A 26,225-nucleotide genomic window follows, 5' to 3' on the forward strand; every position below is an offset into this window, starting at 1 on the left:
TAAACTGTTAGGACACTGGGGATTTTAAAACTTGGGCTGGATGCATTTGCATTATCAGGTGACCATATACCTATGGAAGCCATGACATCATGCTATTATTTGGTTGTAAAATGTCTGCCAGTGGCTCATGCCAAAGGCTTTGAAAACTGGATCTCCAGTTAATTGTGGTGTTTTGGGATGTTATGGAACCTTTGGGAGGTAGAACCTAGCTGGAGGAAGTGAGTCACTGGGGGATGAGCCTTGAGGTTCATAGGCTGACCCCACTTCCTGTGTCTCTGCTTTCTTGGATCAGTAAGATGTGAACAAATGGCCCCATATTCCTACCACCATAGGAATATGGTGTCTTCCACTCTTCCTTTTCTGCCTTGATTACCATTGAACTGTGAGTCAGAATAAATCCTTCCTGTCTTAAGTTGCTTCTTGCCAGGTAGTCTGTCATGTGGAGAGGAAGTAATTCTAAGAGGAAATAACTCAAATATCTACCACAGGGCTGGCAAAAGAGCTCAGTGGGCAAAGGTGTTTGCTGAAAAACCTGACAGCCTGAGTTTAGTCCTCAGAGCCTACATGAAGGTAGATGAGGAGAAATGTCCTCTGATGCCCACACGAACACTGTGGTATGTGTGTGTCCCCCTTTAATCAAAAAATATTATCCATGACAGATGAATGGCTACGCAAAGTGTTGTATAAGCATACAGCACACAGTGGAATATTAAGTAGCCTTAAAAAGCAAGGAACTTCTCAGGCTGGGAATGAATGGTAGCACACACCTTCATTCCCAGCAGTGGAGAGGCAGTGGGAGGTGGATTTCAGGGACCTCCAGGCCAGCCTGGGCTACATAGTGAGAACCTATCTAAAAAAATGTCAGATTCTGTCCTGAAACACTGTACAATCAAAATTTCTCTATCAGTTCCAAAAGGCCCCTGTAATTTGTGGTTCCTCCTGGAATCCTTGTTCTTGAGCTTCTCCAAGTAAACTGAAGCATTTTTGGAGATGGGAAGGTCCAGCAGACATGTCTGAGCCAGCAGTGGGACACTTAACCTGGGCCTGCTACCAGACCCAACCTGGTTAAATAAGAAATGAGGCCACATAGGTCTCTTCCAGCTCACAACACAGAGCACATCTCAGCCACTTCATTACACTGGCTGGGAGGCTTGAAACGTGTGGCCAACAGCTAAAAGAGACCTTTTGCCTGCATAAAGAGCCCTTCAACACACGTGCCTAAGCAAGAGTGTTTGGCTTGTTGTTCTTTGCCACTCTTAGTTCTCTGATAGACTTACTTCTGTTCTTGCTTGACTCTCATGTTACTTGTGTTTGATGACAGCCATCGAGAGGATTCCTGTTCCCTTAAAAGGCCTCACTAGTTCCTTTTAGCTTCCAGTGTCAAGAGGGACCCACAGTGCTCTCTAGTGGTAGGTAAGTGCTCTACAGTCTTGGGCAGCATTCTAGGGCTTTAACTTCTTATATAGACTGGGTATGTTTAGAGAGTTGCACTAGGACACCTGTTCAGAAGGAATTCCTACCTTCGTGTGGCCATCTGAGGGACAGCCATGAGACATGCTTGAGGACTGGGCTGGGTGAGTGTGTTGGAGAAGGGAAGTAGCCAAGGTGACAAGGCCAACCGTTCTGTGCCCAGGGCCATTTCTGCCTTCAGAAGTCGGTCCTTCTGCATCAGTCTTGGTGGTTTGCTGTATCACCTGACTGCTGGACCACTTTCCTTCCCAGGTCCTTCTCCCCCTCCACATGCAACGGATGGAATTCCCCAGGTTTCCATCCTTAGCTACAGTCTGTCCAGATGACTAGAGTCACTCTCCTACTGCAGTTTCCACCTGTGTCCTTAGCTACATGTGCCTCGCCTCTCCTTAGCTCCTCGGGTTCTAATGTTCAGCCACATCTCCTCTGCAACCCACCCTCCAATCGCACTCTGCTCCTTCTTTGGAGCTTCCATTTTATATAACAGGCTCCATACGCCATAGGCCTGGGGCTTCAGCCTGCCTTTGTCTTATCTCTCACCTTCCAAATCCATCCCATCGTCAGTCCTATGGATACTCACTTTAAGTTTATTCAAATTTTTCCTGCTCCAGTAAGGTCCATCAAATATACCTAATAGGGTGTTGGTAATTTTTTTAATGGTCATATACGAGGAAGTATTGAAGGCTGCCACTCAGCTCCATGAAGATCTGTGGGGAGCCGCCCTCACATTCGCCATTGCAAGATGGCGCTGACAGCTGTGTTCTAAGTGGTAAACATAATCTGCACACGTGCAGGGGCAGTTTTCCCGCCATGTGTTCTGCCTTTCCCGTAATGACAACTGAGCCGATGGGCTGCAGCCAATCAGGGAGTAATACGTCCTAGGCGGAGGATAATTCTCCTTAAAAGGGACGGGGTTTTGCCATTCTTTTTCTCTCTCTTGTTCTTGCTTTTTCTCTCTCTTGCTCTTGCTTTCTTGTTCTTGTTCTTTCTCTTGCTTTCTTGTTGTTGTTCTCTCTCTTGCTCTTGCTTTTGCTCTCTTTCTCTCTTGCTCTCTGGCTCCTAAAGATGTAAGCAATAAAGCTTTGCCGCAGAAGATTCCGGTTTGCTGCGTTCTTCCTGGCCGGTCGTGAGAACGCGTGTAAGAAAGATCCTTAAAGCAGAGGGGGAAAGAACAGGAGCTGACCACCACAATGGACTGTTTCTGAAAGTCCCCTCTCCCTAAATCCTGATAGATGGGAAATGTAACTGTCACTTGGCACAGATGTGTGTGAATTTCAAGCTTAAAAGCTCTGTAACATTCTGGCTTGGGGTCACAGGTCAGCTCCCGATCACTGTTCTGTATCCCCGATCAATCAATAGATGCTTGATTACAATAAGTTTTTTGTTGTGGCCATAGACCTGGTATTTGAGTTGTGTTGGATCTAAGCAGACTTTGCCGTAACTCTTCTCTTCAAAGCAGAGGCTAATAAACAGTCAGCATTACTGTCAAGAAAGTGCTGACCCCCCTTCCCCTCCAGGACAAGGGAGCAAAGGAAACAATGTCTGAAAACCTTACATCCTGGTGAGGATTAATGTTGCCAGTTTGACAGGCATTGTAGCCACCTAGGAGATGAGGTACATCTGTGAGGCCTTATGTGCCTCTGGGTGTGTCTGTGAGGGGTTATTTTGATTCGTTTAATTAAAGTGGGAGCCCCAATCTCTAAGTGAGAGCATCATTCTCCGGGCTGGGTGGGTCCTGGATTGAGTAGAGAAGGGCTGAGCTTGAACTGATCCTCCTGTTCCCATCTTCCATATGCTCTTCGTGTCAGGAAATCACCCTTTCCTTTCCTCTCCTCTCCTCTCCTCTCCTCTCCTCTCCTCTCCTCTCCTCTCCTCTCCTCTCCTCTCCTCACCTCTCCTCTCCTCTCCTCTCCTCTCCTCTCCTCTCCTCTCCTCCCCTCCCCTCCCCTCCCCTCCCCTCCCCTCCCCTCCCCAACCCTCCCCCATCCCCTCCCCTCCCCTCCCCCCTCCACTCCCCACTCCCCTCCCCTCCCCTCCCCTCCCCTCCCCTCCTCTTCTTTTTTTTCCTTTTCTTTTGTTTTTGTTTTTTTGAGACAGGTTTTCTCTGTATAGCCCTGGCTGTCCTGGAACTCACTTTGTAGACCAGGTGGCCTCGAACTCAGAAATCCGCCTGCCTCTGTCTCCCAGGTGCTGGGATTAAAGGCGTGTGCCACCACTGCCCAGCGTTTCTTTCTTTCTTTTTTTTTCTATTGATTCTTTGCAGGTTTCTAGTTGTTTGTTCACAGTTACGAATGAGGGTCTGAGTCTGTGACCACAGCTTCGTCAGGGCTGGGATGGTAGGTGTGAGGTGCCAACCTGGCTTCACCCCTTCTTCCTACACAGGCACAGTCCTAATGGACAAGGGCTCTCTCTACCTCTACCTTCATGGCCTCATTATGCTCTGTTACCTCCTGAGTCTCACCTCCAAATACTGTGTAAGTTAGTGGGTCTCAACCTTCCTAATGCCGCAACCCTTCAACACAGTATCTCATGCTGTGGTGACCCCCAACCATAAAATTATTTTTATTGCTACTTCGTAACTATAACTTTGCTGCCTCTATGAATTGTAATGTAAATATCCGATGTGTCCGATGATTTTAGGTGACCCCTGAGAACCAAAGGGGTCTCGACCCACAGGGTGAGAACCACTGCCGTACATGACTTAAGCTTCTCTCCTACTAACTCATGATAGAGATTCAATTTCAACACTGCACGTCCAGGTCCACGTAGCCTTACACTCCCAACCTCTGCCAACACTGAGGTGGCCCTTTAGCCTGGCAGCCAGGTTACAGGTTCAACTTCATCTCTCCTTATAAGGTCACATTTGGCAAGCACCTGGGATTCCTCTTCATGCAAATAAGGCATTCCCAGAACCCTGGCTCTGGTCAATGATGTCTATTCCCCTCAAAAGCCTCTACCCATTCCCCAAAGATATAAATGGTCTTTCTTCTGCTCCAATTAAAGGAGCTGTCTCCTGAGAAGGCTGTTTGTTTCTTGTGCTCTCACCATCAACCAAGATCCTGTATTGCACCCACCTGCCCCCGTTTAGTTGGTGTGTAATGAGCCTGGATACCCAGAGGAGGAAACGAACACTGGACGGCACCTTGTGATAATGGTTTGCATATTATGGGGAGGCTATGTCTAGGAATTGCAATGACTCATGCCTTCTGCAACTATTACAAGTTAGAAAGAGAGTGTCACAAGGTGTAGAAGGGAGATTGCTACAGTTGAAGTGGCTGAAAATATCTCACATGTTCCATATGAACCAGGCTTTCAATAAAGTCTTATCAGACTGAGGACACAAGGAATTCTTTGGCTGCAGCTGGTTTCCTTCCAATCCCTACTCAAACTCACCAGGCTACGCTTCTTAAAGCTTTTTTGTTTGTTTGTTTGTTTGTTTGTTTCGGTTTTTTGAGACAGGGTTTCTCTGTGTAGCCCTGGCTGTCCTGGAACTTACTCTGTAGACCAGGCTGGCTTCAAATTCAGAAATCCGTCTGCCTCTGCCTCCCAAGTGCTGGGATTAAAGGCTTGTGCCACCATGCCCGGCTAAGCTTCTTAAATCTTACTTGATCACAGAAACCTTGGCCTCCATTACTCTCAGCATATTCTGCTTGCACTAGGTCTTCATCATGTGCATCTATCTGTGGTTCTAACTTTGCCATCTACAATGTTTCCTGCTTGAACATCTGGCTCTTTGTAAGTCATGCTGTTGAGTCAAAATGGGAATTTATCTACATTTTTGCTATTGAATTTCCACCCACTCTTCCAGGATATTAATCCATCACCCTTGGTCATTACAATACCTGCTCCAGATGTCTTAATGTCTCCCCGTTACAACGTATAACGCCCTTCCAGTCTTTTGATGTGGCCCTTCCTCCTTCATTTAAAAATTCCTTTACTGTGAGCCAATCTCCTGCCTCATTCTGAATGCACTTTTCTGAGGTTCCTGTAAGAAAAAGACAGGCCATTCCAGGACCCACCTGGATCCTCTGTGACTTTACCACAGACCTTTGAGTCTCCCCGCTATGGGTTTTCACCGTCCCAGAGCAAGAGGGGATTCCTCTGGGGTGAAAGAAGTGGCTCCCTCTCTTAGCTTCAGGGGACCATAATCCCTACAGGCCACCGAGGTAGTTGGGCAGATTCTTGTAGCAAGGACAGTGTCTAGTTCAGAGGGCTCACAGACAGACGGCTCATGTGGTTTCCAGATGCATCTCCACGGAAAAGTCTGGAAACTTCTTGGGAAGTCTTTTTGTTGTAGCTTTTGTTTTTTCCCTCTTACAGCCTGGCTAGCAGGGTCTGTTTCTTGACAAGTTACTCAACAGGCACACTCTTCCCTTCCAGCCTACCCATCATCCCGGGACCAGAGCATCAGAAGAGCAGGCACTCACCTTGCTTCAGTTTCTCTTGGAACAAAGTCCCTTTGGCCTTACCACAGGTCACAGGGAGTGTGGGAGAGAAATCCACAGCGTCATTCTTGGTCTTCTCTGGAACTGGGAGAGCAAACACACTCAGATAAGTGAAGTGACCTGCACTGAGAGATGAGGTCCAACGTCATCACCTGCAGACAGCCCAACTTCAGGACAAGTCTGCCAATTGCACCAGGAAAGATTTGGCAGCTCGGAAGCTCAGAGCAGGGATCTCAAGCTAAGAGTCAATTGAAACATTTGTGAAAGGGTTTTAAAAATAGCTCTTGGTAGTTCCTGCTTCCTTCCCCTCAGTGAGAGTTCATGCAGGGCTGTCTCTTGGAGACAGAGGAAAGTGCTGTAAATGAGTGTTGAGTTTGAGGTTGGTGTAAGAGAAGAACATTAATTAATTAATTACTTTGGGAAGATGGAGCCAGGAGTGTTATGCTGTGGGAGGAGGAGCTTCCAGGACCGAAGGGCGTGGATCTAAAGAGCCCCAAAGGATGCCCAGCTTAGAAGGAGCCAGGCTGGCATTCAGGCTAGCATGTGGACTGGTTTGTCCCATCACCCATCTCCAGCATCCTTTCAAAAACAGTACAGTAGATGAGAATCTGGAGCCAGAGGAAGACTCTTGGCTCTGTGGTTTCCTAGAAGGACCGCTGAGGTTGCAGTGCTGTTACCCGATTTGAGTAGGAGGTTTGCTGCTATCAGATCCTAATTTGAGGGAGAAGCAGAGTCACAGGGAACCCTGAACTACTGTTATACCCTGTGGGGTGGGCAGATTAGCACAGTGTGGGGATCTATGGTTCTCTGTCTCCATGGAAACATCTTTGCTAATTCTCTATAGTAAGTAAAGAAGTCGGATGTCCTGAATATGCTTGCAACAGATAAAGGGGCAGTGGGGGCTTGGGGTGCTGTGAGCAGCAAGTTCACATGCAGGGTCAGGCCACGAGCATCACCCCCTCTTTTGCCTGTTGCAGGTACCCCTTGTATCCCAAATGCAATGGGCCTTTAGTTCTGAGGACTTCTAAAGCCATGAACCTGACCAGAAAGGGCAGTCTGCTGGTGAGTTCTCACTGGTGCTTGGCCTAGCCTCCTTTGCCCATTTCAGTACAAGATGGAGCCTGAGGGGCAGCCTGTGTGTGACTCCTCAGCAGTAGCCAGCCCTAGTCTAAGGAGCTGCAACAGCTGGTGTAGGCCCTCATTAGCGTGAGCAAACAGCCGGGAGCCTGTAAGTAAGCAATTAAAGATAAAAAAGAATTTCCTTATGTGAAGGAGCTTCTATGGAGGAAGCCTGATAAGGAAGGGGAGAGATGGGATGGAAAAAACCTAATTAGCAATCCAAAGAGCAGCTTGTGGATGCTTCCAGAACACAGGGGGAAATGCTAAGGTGATGGCTACACCTGAGAAGGTGGCATGTCCAGGGATGACCCGTGGACCAAGGGCCTGGGTGAGGGGGAAGGGCTGAAGTAGGGTGGCTGGAGACGTCCCAGACAGATCAAGACCATCAAGAATTGCATCATTCATTCCAACAAAAAGAAGGCAAGCATCATCCACTTAATAGATGGGGTGAGTGGCTCAGACATGGGGAGAGTGAGGAACGCTGACAGTGACAGGGAGCTGGCCCTGGGATGCAGACAGATCAGAGCTATCTCTGTATCGTCTCTGCAGGAGGAATTTGCCAGCTGATGGGGTGTGTGGTACCTCCTAGGTTGCCCATGCTCCAGCAGATGGCTCCACAGCCAGAATCAACTGGATTCAGTGAGATATGAATATGGGAGGGGCATGTGCTGGAAGTCAGGGGAAGCTGTAGGAGGACAACAGTCAGCATGGATCTGGGCTCCTGCTTCCTTAAGTGTTTCATAAAAAAAGACTAAAGAGGCATCTGGGAATATTCGCTTTTTCATTGTAAAGGAAAAAAAAGCCTTCAGAAGCACCTAAGTGGATTTTAGCTCCTCTGAGTCTTTTACCTTTTTCTTGAGTTCCATCATGACAATCAAATGACAGCATGATGGGCAAGGGCATGGATTTACCCTGACCAATCAAGCCTCTGCATAAGGTCCCAGAGAAACAATCCACGCAATGCGCAGTACAAGGACCGTCCAGCAGAGGGCAGCATAGGCCCTGGTATGGGCATTCATAGTGTCCTGGCCGCTGTCCTGATTTGTTAGTTGTTTAGGTATAAACAGAGGCACAAGGTAGCCAGACACAAAACAGAAAACAAGACTGATCCACTTCTGACCTCCAGTGCCACCCACAAAGTAAACAGAAGGCACACAGACAATTGACCAAAAGTCTGAAAGAGCCTTGAAGAGAAGTCCCTGGGGCAAGCCACATCCGGAGACCTATCTATGCTCCTGCCCCTGGACTGGGGCGGGTGGGGGTGGGGGTGGAGTGGGAGGGGTGAGAAGGGGGGAGGAGGGTTGGGAGTTGGGGGGGGATTTCCTTGTGAAAGCAATACTTATTTAAGGTGGTACCTATGGGTGTGGAACACAGAGGGAGCAGGAAGATAGGATTTCTTCTGGGTGACTATGAGGAAGAGGTGGTGGTGGTGGTGGGAGCACACAGTGGCAGTTATAGTGCTGACTAAGAGAAACCAACCGGAAAAACTGGAATTTGCAAAGCAGTGAGGTGCTCTCTGCTACTGGGGGCTGGGAGAGTATCCTTGTTCCATGAAGGCATGGAACATAGAAGAGCACCCCCAGTGATTTGCAGAACCTGGGCTGTTTAAATAAAAATAAAAGAATAAAGAAGAAAAGGAGGAAGAGGAGGAGGAAGAGAGAGGAGGAAGAGGGAGGAAGAGGAAAGGGAGGAGGAGGAAGAGGAGAGGGAGGAGGAGGAAGAGGAGAGGGAGGAGGAGGAGAGGGAGGAAGAGGAGGAGGAGGAGAAGAAGAAGAGGAGGAGGAGGAGAAGAAGAGGAAGAGGAAGAGGAAGAAGAAGAAGAAGAAGAAGAAGAAGAAGAAGAAGAAGAAGAAGAAGAAGAAGAAGAAGAAGAAGAAGAAGAAGACGACGACGACAGAGGGAGGGGAAAGGGAGGAGAGAGACTGTGGGGGAGAAACAGAAGATTCCAGAGCTCATTTCTTAAAGCAAGCAGTAGTTTTTGTGCGCCAGAGATGTGTGGTGGGATCAAGAGTTGGCTCCTCGAGTAATGGGGCTTGCTATGTAAGCCTGGCACCCTGAATCTCATTCTAGGAGCCTGAATTCCACAAAACTCATCCTCTGCTCTCCATAATACTCATCCTCTGACCTACATACGCACCCTTTGGCCCATGAGTCCTTTTGTAACAGTGCGGGTTGCCTATGCATCGTTATGTCTGTATATGGGTGTTTTGTTTTGCTTGCATGTATAGCTGTGTACCACGATCATGCCTGGTGCTCCCGGAGGCTAGAAGAAGTCATTGGATCTCCTTGAGCTTGAGTTAAAAGATCATTTTGAGCCACCATGTGGATGCTGGGAATCAAAACCTGGGTCCTCTGGAAGAGCAGCCAGTGCTCCTTAACCTTTGAGCCGTCTGGGAAGAGCCTGGATTTCTAGAAACAACCCTGATTAATAAGCTGGAGATTTTCAGTGTAGGGTGAGCAATATTCTCGAACACAGATTCTCAGCAGTGGCGATACTGTCCTCAGTGGTCAAACATTATATTTTTATAGGAGGGGAAAAAGATGAACAACACCACACACATAGTCCAGTCCATGCATGTCTATATATAAGTAGTCTTAAGCTATCATGAGAAGGTTGTGGTGAGAAAAGAAATATCCAAAGGGCTCTTTAGGGCAGTGGAAGTCTGGCTTAGAGCAGCCTGGCTGCTCTGACTGTGGGTCCCTGCTGGCTGCATCTTGAGACCCACAGTGCCCCATCCTTAACTTGTGTGGTTCTTCGTGCTGTGCTGGGCCTCTTTCTACCACTTGTTTTTGATGCCTCTTTGCTGATCTCTAAAAGAAAGAAGAAGAAAGAAACACTGTTCTTTGTCCGTGGACACTCCGTGAGGAGTCTCCCAACCCTCGAAGGGCCTCACATACTTCAGAGCTGAGGATTGCAGACTCCAAGTTGCCTCCTCTCCCGAGGGTGGGAAAGTGGAAAGTTCAGTATAGAAAGAACACTTCTGTCACGTCTCCAAATTACATAGTTGTCCCAAGAATATGTATGTGCCTGTGTTGCTAGCTCACAATATAGTTCAACACTTTCCAAATGTCTGAGACATTATAAAGTCTTATATGAGTAGAAGACCTGTCCAAGATGGAGAGCCAGATGTGGAGGGTCACACGTTGAATCTGAGTACTTGGTAGGCAGAGGCAAGTGTATATTATCTTTCTGAATTTGAAGCCAGGCTGATTTACATAGTGAGTTTGAAGCCAGCTAGGGGTACATAGCAAACAAACAAACAAACCAAACCACTGTACAAAAAAAAAAAAAACCCAAAAAAGAAAGAAAGAAAGAAAGAAAGAAAGAAAGAAAGAAAGAAAGAAAGAAAGAAAGAAAGAAGATCAAAGAGATTGGACACAAAGAGATCTACCCACCTTTGCCTCCTAAGTGCTGGGATTATAGGCACAGGCTACCACATGCAGCTGGCATAACAGTTTATTTTAGCAGAGAACAACAGTACCAGAAATAAGGATTCAGAGTCTAGCTGACAGATGATGGGGCTGGTTAAGAGCATGCAGTGCCCTTGTAAAGGATTGGAGTTCCATGTGCAGCGAGATCCTCTCCCCATCCTCAGCCACAGCCACAGTCAGGTGCTTGAGTTCAGACGCAGCTCTAAGCATCTACCTGTTTCTCACAGAGCCCGACATCACTGAGAACTGCAGGAGCTTGCATGGACACCCGTCTTCTAAGTTTGTTTTTGCTTCAGAAATAATTTTCTCTCACATGCTTCCTTGACCAAATTATTTCACTTTAAACAAAGATTTTTTTTTAATTATGTTTTTTTTTAAACTATGAATAATGGAGAAACAGGTAGACATAAACAACACAGATGTAGACCTTGGGAAGTTCTTAGTAATCTTTAAGATTGTTAAATCTAAAGGGTTGACACCCTCTTTCTTAGGTCTCAACTGAGGTGACCTGTGGCTGTTTCTTTATCAAAAACTCCTTGTCCATTCGTTGCCTCTCTTTGCCCCTCGCCTGTTCTCTCTGAAAATCTCTCTGCTAACACGGAGGTCATGTATCCCCCGACCCCTGCACCAGCTCTGAGAGATTTGCCCAGGCTGAGCCTTTCCAATGGCAGGTGCCACCCTCAGCCTTACCTTGTGAATTGGATGTCTGGGCACGCCTCATCCTTGCTCTCTGTGTCTTGGTCACCTCCTTCACGTTCGTAGATGAGTCATCTTTCCACAAAGTCCTCCTGCTCACCGCCTTGAGCTTCTCTTGAACTCCATGTCCAGGTGAGGCCACTCCTGCTGAGACGACTCATGTGTGTTTGAAATGGAGGTTCCTGGAACACTCCTTCCTTTCTTCATAGGCTCTCCATCCCAGCCCCCCTTCCAGGTGAATGTACCTCACTTTTGCTGTTTTCTCTTATGTGCACCATGCTTTCTCCCCCCACATCACCATAAGTTCCCACCCCAGGGAGCTCTTATAAGAATTAACCAGGTAGCTGGGCAGTGCTGGTGCACACATTTAATCCTGGCACTTGAGAGGCAGAGGCAGGCAGGTATCCATGAGTTTTGATTTCTTGAGGCCAGCCTGGTTTACAGAGCTAGTTCCAGGACATCCAAGGGCACACAAAGAAAAACCAAACCAAACCAAAACCAAACCAAACAAACAAACAAAGATTTAACCAAATAAATAAATATGGAGGGATTCGGGATCAGGGCAGATTCTGATTCCTGTTTCTAAGACTCGTAAACCATGAGGCACAGGCCTGGGATTCTTCAGGCAGTGAGGAAGGGACTTCCATGTAGCACCCATGTTCAGACAGGCAACACCCGAAGGCCACTGGGCACCTCTAAAGCATTGCAGGGACAGCCCTATGTCTGTTGTGAAGACAGCTTCTGGGCGAGGGGTGGCAGAGGCCCAGAGGCTCTGCAGTGGACAGGACTGGTGGATGGATGAGTGGCCTTCACTGAGGAGGGGAGGACACAGCACTTTTTCCTCTCGGGACTTTGGAAGCTGCCTCCCCAAGGACAGCTGCATCCACTGGCATGAGAACACCTTTCTGAAGCTTTTCTGGGGGCTTTTCCTCTGAACTGCCTCTCAGGGCTAGGACCCAGGCTCTTATGCACCTTATCTCAAAGTAGCAAAGTTTATTTACTCTCCCTTTAGTTAGGAAGGATGGATGCCATCCTAGTGTGCATAAATAAAGAGGAAACCTGACCCTCTGCACCCTTCACCTTGGGCTGTGTAAACTCAGAACAGGATTCCAACATGTTCCAGTTCACCATTTACTCAGTGGCAAAACAGGTCTGGTGAAATTTAAAGCCAGTTCGCTGTGCTGACCAGAATTCCTGTGTGCCTGCCTATCCAGTGAGTTCAGAACGAACTCCATCAGATCTACAGCCTTTGCTGAAGCCTCCTCCTGTACCCCCTTGCTGGAGTCTCCTCCAGCATCCCCTTACCCATCATCTCATCTTGACGGGGCTTTTTTTTCTGCAGTCTTCTTTTGGAATTTGACCAGTTCGGACGTTTTTTTCTTCTTGCTAAGAAGAAAAGAAAACAAAGTCTTTTATAGTCACATAGAGCTGTCATTCTTTTTTATTTAAAGAATTCAACTATGTTTTTGTCTGTTAATTGTGCACTTGCATGTGTGTATATGTGTATGTTTTAACTCCGAGTTATCTCTCTGATCTCAACCCTAACCGTTTTAAATGATCAGCTGGGAAGGAAGAAGAGATCAGAGTTTTGAACTAGAAGGAGCAAGCTTCAAGGACAAGTGTTAAAATGAGAATTCTTTGAATCAGTTCTTGGGAAATTAAGCTAGGGAACAGACAATGGTAGAGCCTAAGGATGACTTCTGGGCATGAGAACCCAAGAATTTGTGAAGGGAAAACAAGAACCAGATGTGAGGAGATAAAGACTTGAGCAGCTGGAGTATTGGATCGTTTGCCTGCTATCCCAGCACTTGAAAGCATCCAGGACCATGGAAAGAACTGAGGTGGGAGAAAACGGACTTGGAAGGCTTCCAGGAAGCAATGGGGAAACCAATGGATGACAGTATCAGAAAGGTCACAGTGTTTTTATCATTATTATCATTATCATAATTATGATATTTATCAGAATGTGGAGGTTGGGCATATGTTCCATGGTACACATGGAGAGGCCAAGAAACAACTTGTGAGTTGGGTCTGTTCTTCCACCATATGGGTTTCAGGGATCAAATTCAGGTCACCAGGCTTGGTGGCAAGGACCTCGAGGTAGTGAGCCATTTGCCAGACCAATGACACATTTTAATTGACTGGTGACATCTCAGAGTAGAAGATGGGAGAGCGCCAAAGGCGAGGTGGGAATAGGTAGTCAGGTGGACATCCAACCTGCTTGCCACCATGAGGTTTAAGTGACAGATAATGGATGTTGCCTGCCTATGATTTACCAGGAAGCATTTTCCTTCTGGGGGAGGCTAGTGTACCAGTCACACCAAGCAGTTGTGGATGGGAGTTCAGTGAATTTGAGCAATGCTTGGTTCAATATGTCTAAGTGCCTTCTTGTTACCTATAATTTTTGCAAAGCCTTTGAGGAAGGCGGAGTGAGAAGAAAATGAGGAGATGCCATGTGATTGCAGACACACAATGGATGCTCGCATCATGGATGCTAGGATGTGCTATAGCTAGAAGAACAGGAAGCGTCACATGGGAAAGGATGTCTGTACCTTTCTTGTTTGCAGGTGTGCAGGGTACTTCCTGTGCCATTTCCAGGTCATTTGCTGCTGGAGAGTCATCTTTTACCACTAGCAAAAGAAACGGAATTCACATCAGAGGTGAGCATGGACCGAAGAGAAAATGCAGAGGAAAGTCAGCTGGAGAAATTGGATAGCAGGGAGAGAAGGCAGGGGTCTGCCAGCCCGTAGGGTTCCACCTCGATCTGACCACCTTGTTATCATTTTTAAAGTGTGTGTTATGCCTGCATGTGTGTCTGTGTACCACATGTATGCTTGGCTCCTGCAAAGGCTAGAAGAGGGTATCAGATACCTTGTGATTAGAGTTACAGATGGTTGCGAGCTACCATATAGGTGGTAGGAATTGAACTCAGATCCTATGGAAGAACAGTCACTGCTCTTAGGCACTGAGCCACCTCTCCAGCCCTGACCATCTTGTTATTGTTACCTATGCACCTGCTAACAGCAGATACATCACGAAATTTGTCTTGCTTTGATGCAATAAGAAAAACAGGGGCTTGAAACCATAACAGATACAAAGGTCCATCTCCTTAAAACTGTCTGTTTTGAAAGTTGTCTTAAATTCTGGCTTCTTTAGGGTTAGGTAACTGAGGTACATTGTAAACTGTCTACAGACTTTTGAAGTCATTCCTTTCTTTTCATATCATTTTATTATTTTTTATTTTTTTGTTTTTTTTTTAAATTTAAATTTTTTTTTTGGTTTTTCAAGACAGGGTTTCTCTGTGTAGCTCTGGCTGTCCTTGAACTCATTTTGTAGACCAGGCTGGCCTCGAACTCAGAAATCCGCCTGCTTCTGCCTCCCGAGTGCTGGGATTAAAGGTGCGTGCCACCACACCTGGCTTTCATATCACTTTAATATCATATATTTTAGTTTTCTGTACAATGTATAACTGACTAGCACTGAAGGACAATTCCCATAGTCAGGGTGAAGTCAAGGAAGGAGAACCAGCCACATCAGCTACATTACCCACCACTGGGGACAGACGGGGCTTCTGTTTGCCTGTCTTGCATTTTATTGGGGCTTTTTGAGCATCACCTATTGCTGTGACTTCATCACAGCTGCAAGGTCACACAGTCCAGGCCTGCCTTGTCCTCTTCTCTCTTGAAGCTCACTACAGTCTCTTGTGGCTGAGGAGTCACCTCTGTTTGTTGACACCGTAATGATTTAGAGTCTAAGTCTAGCAGGTGTGAGGGGACTTTGTGACTTTATGATTGGTGGATCCATAAGTCTATCTTTCCAGTCCTGCTTCCTTGCCCTCTCCATAACTCAACCTCCCAAGCTTGGGTGAGGGGCAGGAAGCTCGGCTGAGATGGGAGCGAGAGCCTCATAGCAAGAGGACTCAAATTCTTTTCTGTTTGGTAGGAAAGTGGAGATGAGCTTAAGCTATCCCAAGCAAGGTTGCTAAGAGCTAAGTCAGCCTTAACTAGCATCACCATGCATGGTGCCAGGGGAACCCAGAGGCCATGCTCCTGAGTCATCTTGCTTGTTAGTCTTGGATGTTAAGTTGTCTTTGACAACTGAAGGAGGAATGAAAGGGTTGGGTTACTGAACTGCCTGTCAGGGAGGAAAGTGGATGGTATACTCACCCAGAAAAGGAGGTCACTAAGGCCAAAGGCAGATTACCTGACTCGGGTCCTGAGGGACTGTGGGGCATCTCTCGAGAGTCTTCCTTATCTTTTCTCTGGTGATCTCTGGAGGACACTGAGAAGAGGAAAGAAAAAGAATTGAGGCTTTCAGTTTGAGCAAGTAGGGGCCAGAGTGGTAAAGAGAACAGTGATTCTAACCAGTAAGGAAGGCAGGTGACCAGGAAAAGGTAGGATAGAGAAGGGACAGAATAATTTAATAACAAGATCTCTTCTTCTTCTTCTTCTTCTTCTTCTTCTTCTTCTTCTTCTTCTTCTTCTTCTTCTTCTTCTTCTTCTCCTTCTTCTTCTTCTCCTTCTTCTTCTTCCTCTCCCCCTCCTCCACCTCCTCCTCTTCACTTGAAAATGTAGATAATGAAATCTCCTATTGACATTAGATTTCTGATTATGTTAAAGTTATTTGAATAGCAAACATCAGAGGAGTGGAGGAAAAGTTACTGAGTCCATACTCTTTTATTCCCAACTCTGGAACGCAATGTCAGTCTTCAGCAATGTCAGTAATACATCCTGCTATAGTTAACGTAACTAAACTTTATTTTTATAATGATGCTTTAGGGAAGGCAAGTGGCATAAGTCTGGAAGCTCAATTAGGTCCAACAGACATAATGTTTTCACAATATTTTCTAATAATGTTAATAGCATATATATGTCTTAGAATCTGAGTCATCTAAAAATAAACAAAGGGGCTAGGGGTGTAGATCAGTGGTGGAGTGCTTATCTGGCAGGCAGTAGGCCTTGGGTTCTACTCTTGACATACTATGAAATAGAAAAGAATGAATAAGGTTGAGACTCAAAGGCTTCTGGAGCTAGGGAAGAATCATCAACTATAAGTTTGTAATAAGCTATGTGTCAACTAAGAACAGGAAAGAGAGAGAGAGAGAGAGAGAGAGAGAGAGAGAGAGAGAGAGAGAGAGAGAGAGAGAGAGAGAGATGCAGAGAGACAGAGACATAGAGAGGAACCTTGCATCTACCAAGGAAGTGGTCTTCCACTGTGCTACACCCCAGACCCACACCAGTATTTTTGACTTTTGGTTTGCTCTGTGAGTCTAAGGACAGCCCTCTCTGCTTTTCTCCCCTTTTTTTCTCCTGAGGTTGCAACTACAGCCTCTCATTTGGCATGTGCATAGTCTCCCTCCACAGCCCAGTCAGTGTTACTATGCACAGGGCCAGCAGAAGGGCTGGGCATCCTTTGCAGGTCTTCTTTCTGACCATATCAGTTCTTAGAAGGGGGAACAAAATACCCAGGGAAGGAGTTACAGAGACAAAGTTCAGAGCAGAGACTGCCATACCTGGGGATCCATTCCATAAACAACCACCAAACCTAGACACTATTGCAGATGCCAACAAGAGCTTGCTGAAGGAGCCTGATATAGCTGTCTCCTGAGAGGCTCTGCCAGTGCCTGACTAATACAGAGGTGGATGTACACAGTCATCTATTAGACGGAGCACAGGGTCCCCAATGAAGAAGCTAGAGAAAGTATCTAAGGAGCTGAAGGGGTTTGCAGCCCCATAGGAGGAACAACAACATAAATTAACCAGTAGCCCCAGAGCTCCCTGGGATTAAACCACCAATCAAAGAGTACACATGGCGGGATTCATGGCTCTAGCTGCATATGTAGCAGAGGATTGCCTAGTGGTCATCAATGGGAGGAGAGGCCCTTGGTCCTGTGAAGGTTCTATGCCCCAGTATAGGGTAATGCCAGGACCAGGAAGCAGGAGTGGGTGGGTTGGGGAGCAGGGGGAGGGGGGAGAGGATAGGGGATTTTCGGAGGGGAAACTAGGAAAGGGGATAACATTTGAAATGTAATAAAGAAAATATCTAATAAAAAAAATCGTTACTGGCAGCTGAAGGAGGAGGGAAAAACCACGGGTTGTAGGAAGAAGAGTAAAATGGCCCAAAGCAGTGGTTCTCAACCTGTGGGTCTCGATTCCTTTGGCAAACCTCTATCTCCCAAACTATTTACATTGTGATACATAACAGCAGCAAAATTACAGTTATGAAGCAGCAACGAAAATAACGTTATGGTTGAGGGTCACTACAATATAAGGAACTGCATTAAAGCGCAGTAGCATTAGGTAGGTTGGGAACCACTGGCCTAAAGGCTCAGGAAAGGTGAAGTACCAAGGGCAGAAGCGGGAGTGTCCAGGAATAGGAAGAAGATGCTCTAGCATCTGGGCCTCCCTGGTCACTGGCAGCGCTTGTGATTTTCTTAGAGAGGGTTGTGTATGGGTGGATGCAGAGAAAGGAACAGGTCAACAAAAGACGGCAATCTGGGGTTCTAATGGACAACAAGCCTCTAGGTAGGACAGACAGGCTGGATCTGCGGCTTGCCTGGAGTGGTTTTTCCTTCCTGAATGCAGCCAGGGAGAGGCACAGCTCGGGGAGAAGGACTGGGCTGCTCATCCAGGATCTCAATGATTGGCTGTGCTGTTGCTCTGGGGTCACAGACTCTCGGTGCTGAGGACAGATGACTTGGCAGCGATATCTGGGGTCGGGGTGGTGGCAGCAGTGTCTGAAGGGAGCACCCTTCTGCTGGGTTGGCCAGGTCTTCAAGCAGGGTCAGTGGGGGTCTGTTTTTCTCTTCGTAGGTATAACCAACTGGAATTAGCAAAGGAACACATGTCAGGACCCCGAAGACTCAGAAGTTATCTGGCAGACAGGATTGCCTAGTTCATCTTTCCGCACGGGACCAGAGGGAGAGTTACTGGTTTCCCCGGGTGCACAGAACAGGCTCATCACCACACGCATCCATTTGTGGCCTCTTCTGACTTTGATTTATTCAGGCACTCAGTGCTATTTAGTCCCCAGTCCATCACCCAAAATGGGTTGACCACATAGAAACCTACTACTGTAGAAGGTCCCTAAAATATATACATATATAAATGTTATTTAAATGGAGTTACCATATAATGAGGGAGACAATGCCCTGATAAGTTACCATATGCTACCAAGTACCAGGAATGGAAAACAGTCCATCTTTTTGGAGTTATTGGCTAAAGGAATCCCAGAGGTTCCTCCTACCCCTAAACATTACAGGCCAATGATATCGATGACCCTCCACAACCTGCTGGTAAGACCCTATTGCTGAGGGAGAAACAGACATGAAGCAATCCAGCTGTTGCTCAGCTAGAAGCTTCATCCCTACTGACGAGTGTTCATAGTGTTGGAAGGTTCTATGGACACTACCAGAGGAGGAGTTGTCATCAATGTCACCCAGGTAGGAATGCTGCGAGCTACAACAGTGACCTGCTTACTCGATGTACTTGCTGATGCAATGCTGGCACAAGTGTTATGGGAGTGACCAATCACCTTTTGATTGGATGTGAGGACTGTTTTATGAAATGGGACCCACACCCAACACTGGTAATGTGGTCAACAGCACATGACTAGATAGACCACGGGCTCTAGAGTAAAACCTACTACAGTTAATCTAAATGAATGCAGCAACAAAACGACTCCTGATGATGTTTTGCTTTTCACTTTGTAGACAGGCTGGCCTCGAACTCAGAAATCCCCCTGCCTCTGCCTCCCGAGTGCTGGGATTAAAAGGGTGTCCCACCACGCCCGGCTTCCTCACCAGGTTCTATTGGGACCTTATTCTTCTGGTTTCTGCTCACTTCTGAAGTTTCACTGCACCCTATGATCTGGCTGCCTCGATCTGAGCACCTCTCATCCCAACACCAGGCCCTTGGCTTTCCACACACTGTCCCCTTGAATAGATTGTGGTTGGTTTCTATTAAGATTGTTCCTCGCCATTTATTTCAGAAGTAAAGATACCTTGACCCCTGAACAGGAACCTTCATAGATAGCAACAAAGGCTCAGAACAAAACCACAGAACTGCACAGCCAGAGCGATGCTTGAGCCCTGGTAGGGCTCAGATGAACTTAGCGTATCCTTAGTCTGTGGTCCACTGGCCCTGCTGCTAGGCCTAGAGGTAAAAGTGTCCCTCAGCTGCTCTCTTATCTTAAAGAATCCTCTCTCCCCTGGGGACGATCCTTTTGATAGTGACACATCAATGTCACCAATGTCACAGTGCAGTGTGCCTGGTGTCTCTTCTTTCACTGTCTGCTGGGTTCATGTTCTCCAATCTCAAGCGGTTTTATTGCCTGGTCCTCTCACTCTCAGTCCAACCCTCAGCCCCGTGGCTGCCCCTCTTTGTGTTTCTTTATCTATCCAGTTCTGTAGTCTAGATGCCGAATGTCTCCTCAAAGCTTAGGTTCCCAGGTGACACTACAGGGAGATGGGCTGATGTGAAGAGCTGGAGCCAAGAGGAGGTGTTAGGTCATTGGGAGCACCTCTAGAGGAGATTGTGGGGTCCAAGTCTCTCCTTTCTCCATTTTCAGAACACACGGTAAACAATTTTATTTTGTCACACATCCTGCGGTGATACAATCTTGCTACAGGCTCAAACTGTATCACAGGTCAGAGACCCCTAACTTCTTCTCATTGTAAGTTCATTATCATAGGCATTTTGTGACAGATAGAAATCTGACAAGTGACTGTGGAGTTACCTCTGAACTTCCCCTTCCTTCTCTGTCAGGAGCAACTTACAATGATGTCACAGGTGGTTTTAAGGTCATGTGAAATGATCATATAAAATGTCTGGGACACCCACAGTCACAAAGAGATAGACGTTGTATCCATTTCACCTCTCTCTTCTCCTCCTCCTTCTCCTCTTCTCCTTCTTCTTCCTCTCCTCCTCCTCCTCCTCCTTCTCTCTCTCTCTCTCTTCCCCACCCCCCATCTTTCTTTCTTTCATAGCAAGTCCCGACATTTCAGTTGCCCTACGTGCTCCCTGGAGATGGTCCCATACTTCATATTTTCAAGATGAGTGTGTGTGATGGCCCACTTCTGTAACACCAGCACTTGGAAAGAAGGCTGAGGCAGAAGGATTACATTTTAGGCCATTCTGTACTACAACGTGAGACTCTGTCACAACTTACACCTGGTTCACTGAATAGCTGTATTAAAAACACCTGTGTCCTATAGAAATTCGAATCGTGGAAGCTGAGGTCAGAGTCAGCCAGGATGATGCTTCCAGCAGCTTTTGTGAGCAAGCGTGGTCTATGCCTTTACACAGGGAAAGCAGGCATTGGAATGCACAATCCACACTGGAAACAAACCCAGGCTTTTACTGTAGCACCACTGCACATGTGACAAGGATCGGAGAAACCACATTACCGTTTCTGAAGCTTCTGAAAATTGCCACCAGGCTGGGGTATTCCCGGAGGTTGACCTTGCTGAACAACGTCAGCAGCACTGACGGGTGGAAAGTCTGCTCCAGACTGGTGAGAATATTGTGCACCACTTTGGACAGAGGGACCAGATTTTGACAGGCTTCCAGAGATTCCTTCAAAGAGTGGAGCAGAGGGTTAGTTTGAATGAGTAGTCACCGAGCGGAGAGCTCTCTATCTGTGGTTTTCTATATTGTAAGAAAGCTACTTTGGGGGCTGCTGAGGATGGCTAAGTGGGTGCAGGCATTGGCTGTCAAGCTTGATCTGAGTCTGATCCCTGTGATCTGGAGGGTGGAAGAAGAGCACAAATTCTACAGGGTGTCCTTCAGCCTCCATCTGCACACCATGGCACATGCGCACCTCGCTCCCAAATAAATAAAGTACTTAAAAAATATATAAAAGTCAGGCTTGGTGACACACGCCTTTAATTCCAGCATTCAGGAGACAGGCAGTCAGATTGCTAATGTTTTCTAGTTGAGGGCATCCTGATCTACAAAGTGAATTCCAGGACAGCCAGGGCTGCACAGAGAAATCTTGTCTCAAACAGAACAGAACAAAACACCCAAATTTAAGAAATCTTCTTTTTTAATTTAAGAGGAATTTTGGTATAAAATATAGAGTTAAATCTTTAGGATAGAAGTTATTGAAAGAGAGAACTGGCTGCAAAATTCTTCCAGTGTCTGCTATTCCTGGTTAGCTAGTCCTTGGGTGCCCAGATGGATCCGGTGATGGGACAGGTGATACCCTCCCCAGGTGGAGTCCTGTTCAGGCGGTGTTGCTGTCCAGGTGGGACCCTGCCCAGGTGGGGCCCTGCCCAGGTGGGAGTACTGCCCAGGTGGGGTCCTGCCCCAGTGGAGGAGGAGGGCATCCATCCCTGAAAAGACAGTCAGTAAATAGCCAGTTGCAACTGAGAACAGTCTCATAAAGGAAAGCACGGTTGTTGGAAGGAAAACGTGAGTCTCAGTGAGTGAGTGGGCTGTGGACTGATGAAGGAGCTGGAGCTGTGTCAGACTTGGAAAAGGCTGCTGCAATTTTCTTTGTAGAGGAATTTTAATCCAGCAACAGGGCTGCTCTGGCAAGTGATCATCATATCCAAAGACCTTCTAGGTCTGTGTGATCTGGCTGGAATACAGACACACCTCTAATCCCAGGAGTCAGAGGCAAGCAGATCTCTGAGTTGAAGGCCAGCTTGGGACAGAGAAAGTTGCTTGTAAAGAAAAGCTTAGGTCCAGGCTTGGTAGTACTTGCTTTTAATCCTAGCACTCAGGAGACAGAGTCATTCAGGTCTCTGAGTTCAGTCAGTCAGTTGAGTGCAGTGCAGTGGAGCTGAGTCAGGGAGTTGGGGTCAGTGCAGTGAGTGCAGTGCAGTGGAGCTGAGTCAGGGAGTTGGGGTCAGTGCAGTGAGTGCAGTGCAGACTATTAATCTAAGAACTCCAAGAGTTTCCAGCCACCAGAAGCTAAACAGAGGCAAGAAACAGATCCATCTTTGAACTTACAGCACCTACAATATACCCTATCACTAATACAGCCTCAAGACACCCTTTCTCCCAACCTCCCTTCCTGCAATAATGATCATGGTCAAGTTGGGCCTTCCATGTTCTAGAAACCCTGATGGGTTGTGGTCAGAGATCTCAATACTGAAACATACTTAAGAGGACTAGACAGCTTTGTGGAGGGTCCACAGCCTCACCTTGTACATTCTCTCAGTGATGAAGGATTTGTCCCGGAGCGCTTCGAAGAAGGGGAATGGCTTGTTGATGGCATAGGCGATGTTCACCTTCATGTATATGAAATGCTGGAGAAGAGCCTTTTCCAAGGCTTTGGTCAGAGTGAACATCCTATGAAAAGAGGCAGGCTGAGAAGACAGGCAAAAGTTCTCAGGAGCATGGGGAGTGGCTCTCTGCATAAAATGGATTCTCAAAGGTAGACACCCTAGTCTTCAAGCATCCCTTAGCTGTCTACAGAGCAAAGTCTTGCTAAAAGATCCATTGGTAGAGGAGATAAAGGCAGTGCCCAGCAACCACAGAGGCTGAGAAGGACAGACAATAGCATATAACCATCCTGAAAGGGATTTTAAAACATAAAGTGGGTTTTTAAAACATCTCTTCTTCACTGAGTATGTCCTATGTCCAGCTTTTGTTCCAAGGATTTCATAGGTAGTAACTTACTGGAGTTCACAAAGCATTGCAAGGTGGTCACTGTCATCACATCTACCTAACTGTGGTGAGCTCTAATGCAGACAGGGGTGAGGTAAGCGATCCTCATGCTAGATTATACAATCTGGAGGGGGCTGAGTACTAATCAAATCTTGACATTCTAGATGCTGGTTTACAGTTGAGAAAGTGCTTGGCCACAGCCAGAGTGTATGTATAGAGAGAGTTGAATATATATGAGCTGGCTTAGAACAGATCACCTGCAGTGTAGCAGAGCACTATCTCATACCAATGCTCATGAGAAAGAGACCACCCAACATGCAGACCTAGAAAGCTGGTAATATTTAGACACTGAAAAATCACTCATAACACTTTGACGCAAGCAGACAACACATGAATAAAATCAGGAAGGATATGAAAAATAGGATTGGTCAAAGTCAGCGCTTGGTTTTATGACCCCATTTCATTCTTCAGGATGGACCTGGGTCTTCTTATGGAATGTTTCTAAAAATCGACTGCTTCCGGATCATGAGAAAATAACCAGCGAGTTATAACAGAAAACTTCCAGGTGGCAAACTGTTGTAAGAAGGCAGGCCCTAGTAAACCTTTTGATCACAGAGGGGGCGCTTTTGTTGTTGATTGGCAGTAGTGGGGATGGAGTCCAGGACCTGTGCATCTTAGGCAAGTGCCCTATCGCTGAGCTGCATCCCAGCAAGCAACACAGTTCTGTTTATTTGTTTATTTGTTTGCTAATCTTAAACACAAAGAAGGCAAGGGTCCCCCTTTCCTCTTTTTTAAAACAGAATATTAAATATTAAAGAGTATTTCCAAAGAGTATTTCCAGGAATTTAATCCCAGCATCACATTGAGTAGACTTGTCCCTCTCTTTCTTCTTCTTTCCCAATCTCTTAAACTTAGCAAAAAAATGTTGAGGAGAAAACAAAAAGAAGCCGACTTCACAGTAGGACTGTAGAGCAGGGAGATGTGTCAAGGATCATCCAGTCCTGAGGGAATCCTGGCAGACTGGGGACAGGTGGGAGGGAAAGCTGTTGAGGCTACTTGTGGGGGAGGGGAGGGGAGGGGAGGCAGCAAGAACATGTGCTCTGGGTTCTGCTTAGGATGGCAGCAGCACTCAGACCTACGCTGCTGTGGCAACTTTGCCATTTGCCGCCTGCCACAGTTTCCGAAGATGGAAGTCAGATCTACAGAGGTTAAGTACCTGTGCCAAGGACACCAATCTACAGTAGAGTGTGTCTGTCTCTGATATTTTGTTTCTCACTGTGCAAGATATGGTATCTCAAGCCTGAGGAAATGGTGCAAGCCTTTAATGCCAGCACTGGAGGCAAAGGCAGTTGGAGGCCATCCTGATATATATAGTTCAGGACACTCAGGGCTACACAGAAATTCTGTCTTGAAGAGGGGAAAACAGATCCTGTGTCTCAGCTGCCTGCATGCAAGTTTTTATTATGTTAAGGGCCTTACAAATAAATTAGGGAAAGACAAACACCCATTAGGAAAGACAAAGCCCCAAACAATCAATAAAATGAGCATCATATACAATGAATGCATAATTAAGCTGGGAAAAGGCAGACAAGTCGAAGGACTTGACAGTGCATAGTACTATCAAAGTGACCAGGAGACGAAACAATAGCCACAGTCCCTGATAGGGTAGAAATGAAAAGCATTTCAAGTGTTCTGTGGCTTATTTGGAATCAGGGTCACCAGCTGTAAAAATTACATTTCCCTTGAATTTTCACGCACAGTAATGTATTTCAGTGAAATGACCATGGACTAAAACCAAAACAAAGCAAACATACAAAAACCATCCATACCCCCGCTAGAGAGAAGTAAGGGCGCCCCTTACTTTCTCTTTCCCAATAGCTCCATAATTAGGCAAGTGTTGGAAGATGATAACGGCACCGCCCACCGTGGACACTTGCAAGGTCCAACCTCAGGAATAGGCACTGGACACTGTCCCCAAAGTCTGTTTCAGAAAAAGAGTTGTGTGTATAAGCCCTCACTGCCCTCCCCTCCCCTCCCCTCCCCTCCCCTCCCCTCCCCTTTCCTCCCCTTCCTCCCTCTTATCCACCTCCACTCCAGGGTCCGAGCCAGGATCCGGAGCCATGCTCGAGTCTCTGGACAAGATTACTTAGCAAAGAGAGAACCTGGGGAGTCTAGGGTACAGCAGACAAAAGCTGACCCCAAGAATCAGGAATCTAGTTGCAGAGCCCAAGAGCAGAACGCACCTGGATGCTGGGGGCTGCCACGGGTTCTCCCGAGTTCTCCCAGGTCACTGCCTGGATTAGTTAAGGGGTTCCTGGATCCTTCCTGGAAAAGCCTGACAGCCCAGTCTGGACCTGAAGTTATGCTGCCTTGGAAGTCCCGCGGGGAGTCAGGCTTCAAGAAAAGAAAAGGGAAAGTGATCTCAGCACACTGAGCACGAAGCCAGCCAGCCACACCAATTCCACCCTCCACTCCTCCACCCCTGCCTTGTGCGGTTCCCCAGTGTGGTTAGCATTATGGTTTTCAGGGGCACTTGCTGGGAATCCAGATCTGCCTGGAGTGGAGTGACAGGCAGGGAGGGAAAGGATTATCACTGGAGAACATGGGAAGGGTGTGTCCACTGTCCCCTTCCTAACCTGGGGATCTATTCCCCCAGTGGTCTCATTTTAACCTTTAGGAAGTGTTCTCAAACTGCATTGGGGTGAAGGTTATCCTGAAAAAAATTGCTAGAAGTTATTAAATTAACAACAACAACCAGAGCTGGCATCTTTGAAATGTCTAGAATTTGTCAGGATCACTATGTGAGAAAATTGAAATAAAACAAAAGGCAACCAAGTGACTCTCGAATGAGTCTGAGCTAGGGTCTCTGAGTGTTCAACTGAGAAGAGTTCTATGTAACCCCGTCTAATATTTCCCAAATATGTTTGATCCACAAGACATCCCAATTCCCCACCCCCAGGATACCCACGAGGCCTCTAGGACTTTAGATTTGAACCAAGGCTAGCCCACTGTATTAGTCAGGGTTCTCTAGAGTCACAGAACTTATGGACAGTCTCTAGATAGTAAAGGAATTCATTGATGACTTACAGTTGGCAGCCCAATTCCCAACAATTGTTCAGTCGCAGCTGTGAATGGAAGTCCAAGGATCTAGCAGTTACTCAGTCTCACGCTGCAAGCAGGCGAAGGAGCAAGAGCAAGAGCTAGACTCCCTTCTTCCAATGTCCTTATATTGTCTCCAGCAGAAGGTGTAGCCCAGATTAAAGGTGTGTTCCACCACACCTTTAATTCCAGATGAAAGTTGAAGCCCAGATTAAAGGTGTGTTCCTTAAACTCGGAGATTCAATCTTCTGGAATCCATAGCCACTATGGCTCAAGATCTTCAAACCAAGATCCAGAAAAGGATCTCCAAGCCTCCAGATAAGGGTCACTGGTGAGCCTTCCAATTCCG

At 46.8% G+C, this 26,225-nt stretch overlaps 1 protein-coding gene and 1 pseudogene across 11 annotated transcripts in view; one reads left to right on the plus strand and one right to left on the minus strand.

The window, feature by feature from the left end:
* Positions 1 to 5,400: 5,400 nt before the first annotated feature.
* On the minus strand, positions 5,401 to 25,979 carry LOC100041034 (Sp110 nuclear body protein pseudogene; annotated as a pseudogene). Its single transcript, NR_131981.1, has 12 exons — positions 25,865 to 25,979; positions 25,021 to 25,171; positions 22,312 to 22,459; positions 20,569 to 20,737; positions 17,718 to 17,984; positions 15,366 to 15,443; positions 13,715 to 13,792; positions 12,468 to 12,548; positions 11,157 to 11,306; positions 9,778 to 9,845; positions 5,898 to 5,999; positions 5,401 to 5,455 (listed from the first exon to the last, which is right to left on the minus strand). The product of NR_131981.1 is annotated as a Sp110 nuclear body protein pseudogene (transcript).
* Positions 12,668 to 26,225, plus strand: part of LOC100041057 (nuclear body protein SP140-like) — a 49,315-nt gene continuing 35,757 nt past the window's right edge. For 8 of the 10 annotated variants that reach the window (XM_011249814.1, XM_030251628.1, XM_017318891.1 and 5 more), the window contains exons 1-2: positions 12,696 to 13,073; positions 13,730 to 13,822. The gene's annotated coding sequence lies outside the window, so the exon portion shown is untranslated. Of the gene's footprint in view, positions 13,074 to 13,729; positions 13,823 to 26,225 lie in introns of all 10 variants that reach the window. The other 2 variants (XM_011249819.3, XM_011249820.2) reach the window with 2 other exon arrangements.

The sequence above is a fragment of the Mus musculus genome (assembly GCF_000001635.26).
Source record: "Mus musculus strain C57BL/6J chromosome 1 unlocalized genomic contig, GRCm38.p6 C57BL/6J MMCHR1_RANDOM_CTG2".
Classification (NCBI taxonomy): Eukaryota; Metazoa; Chordata; class Mammalia; order Rodentia; family Muridae; genus Mus; species Mus musculus.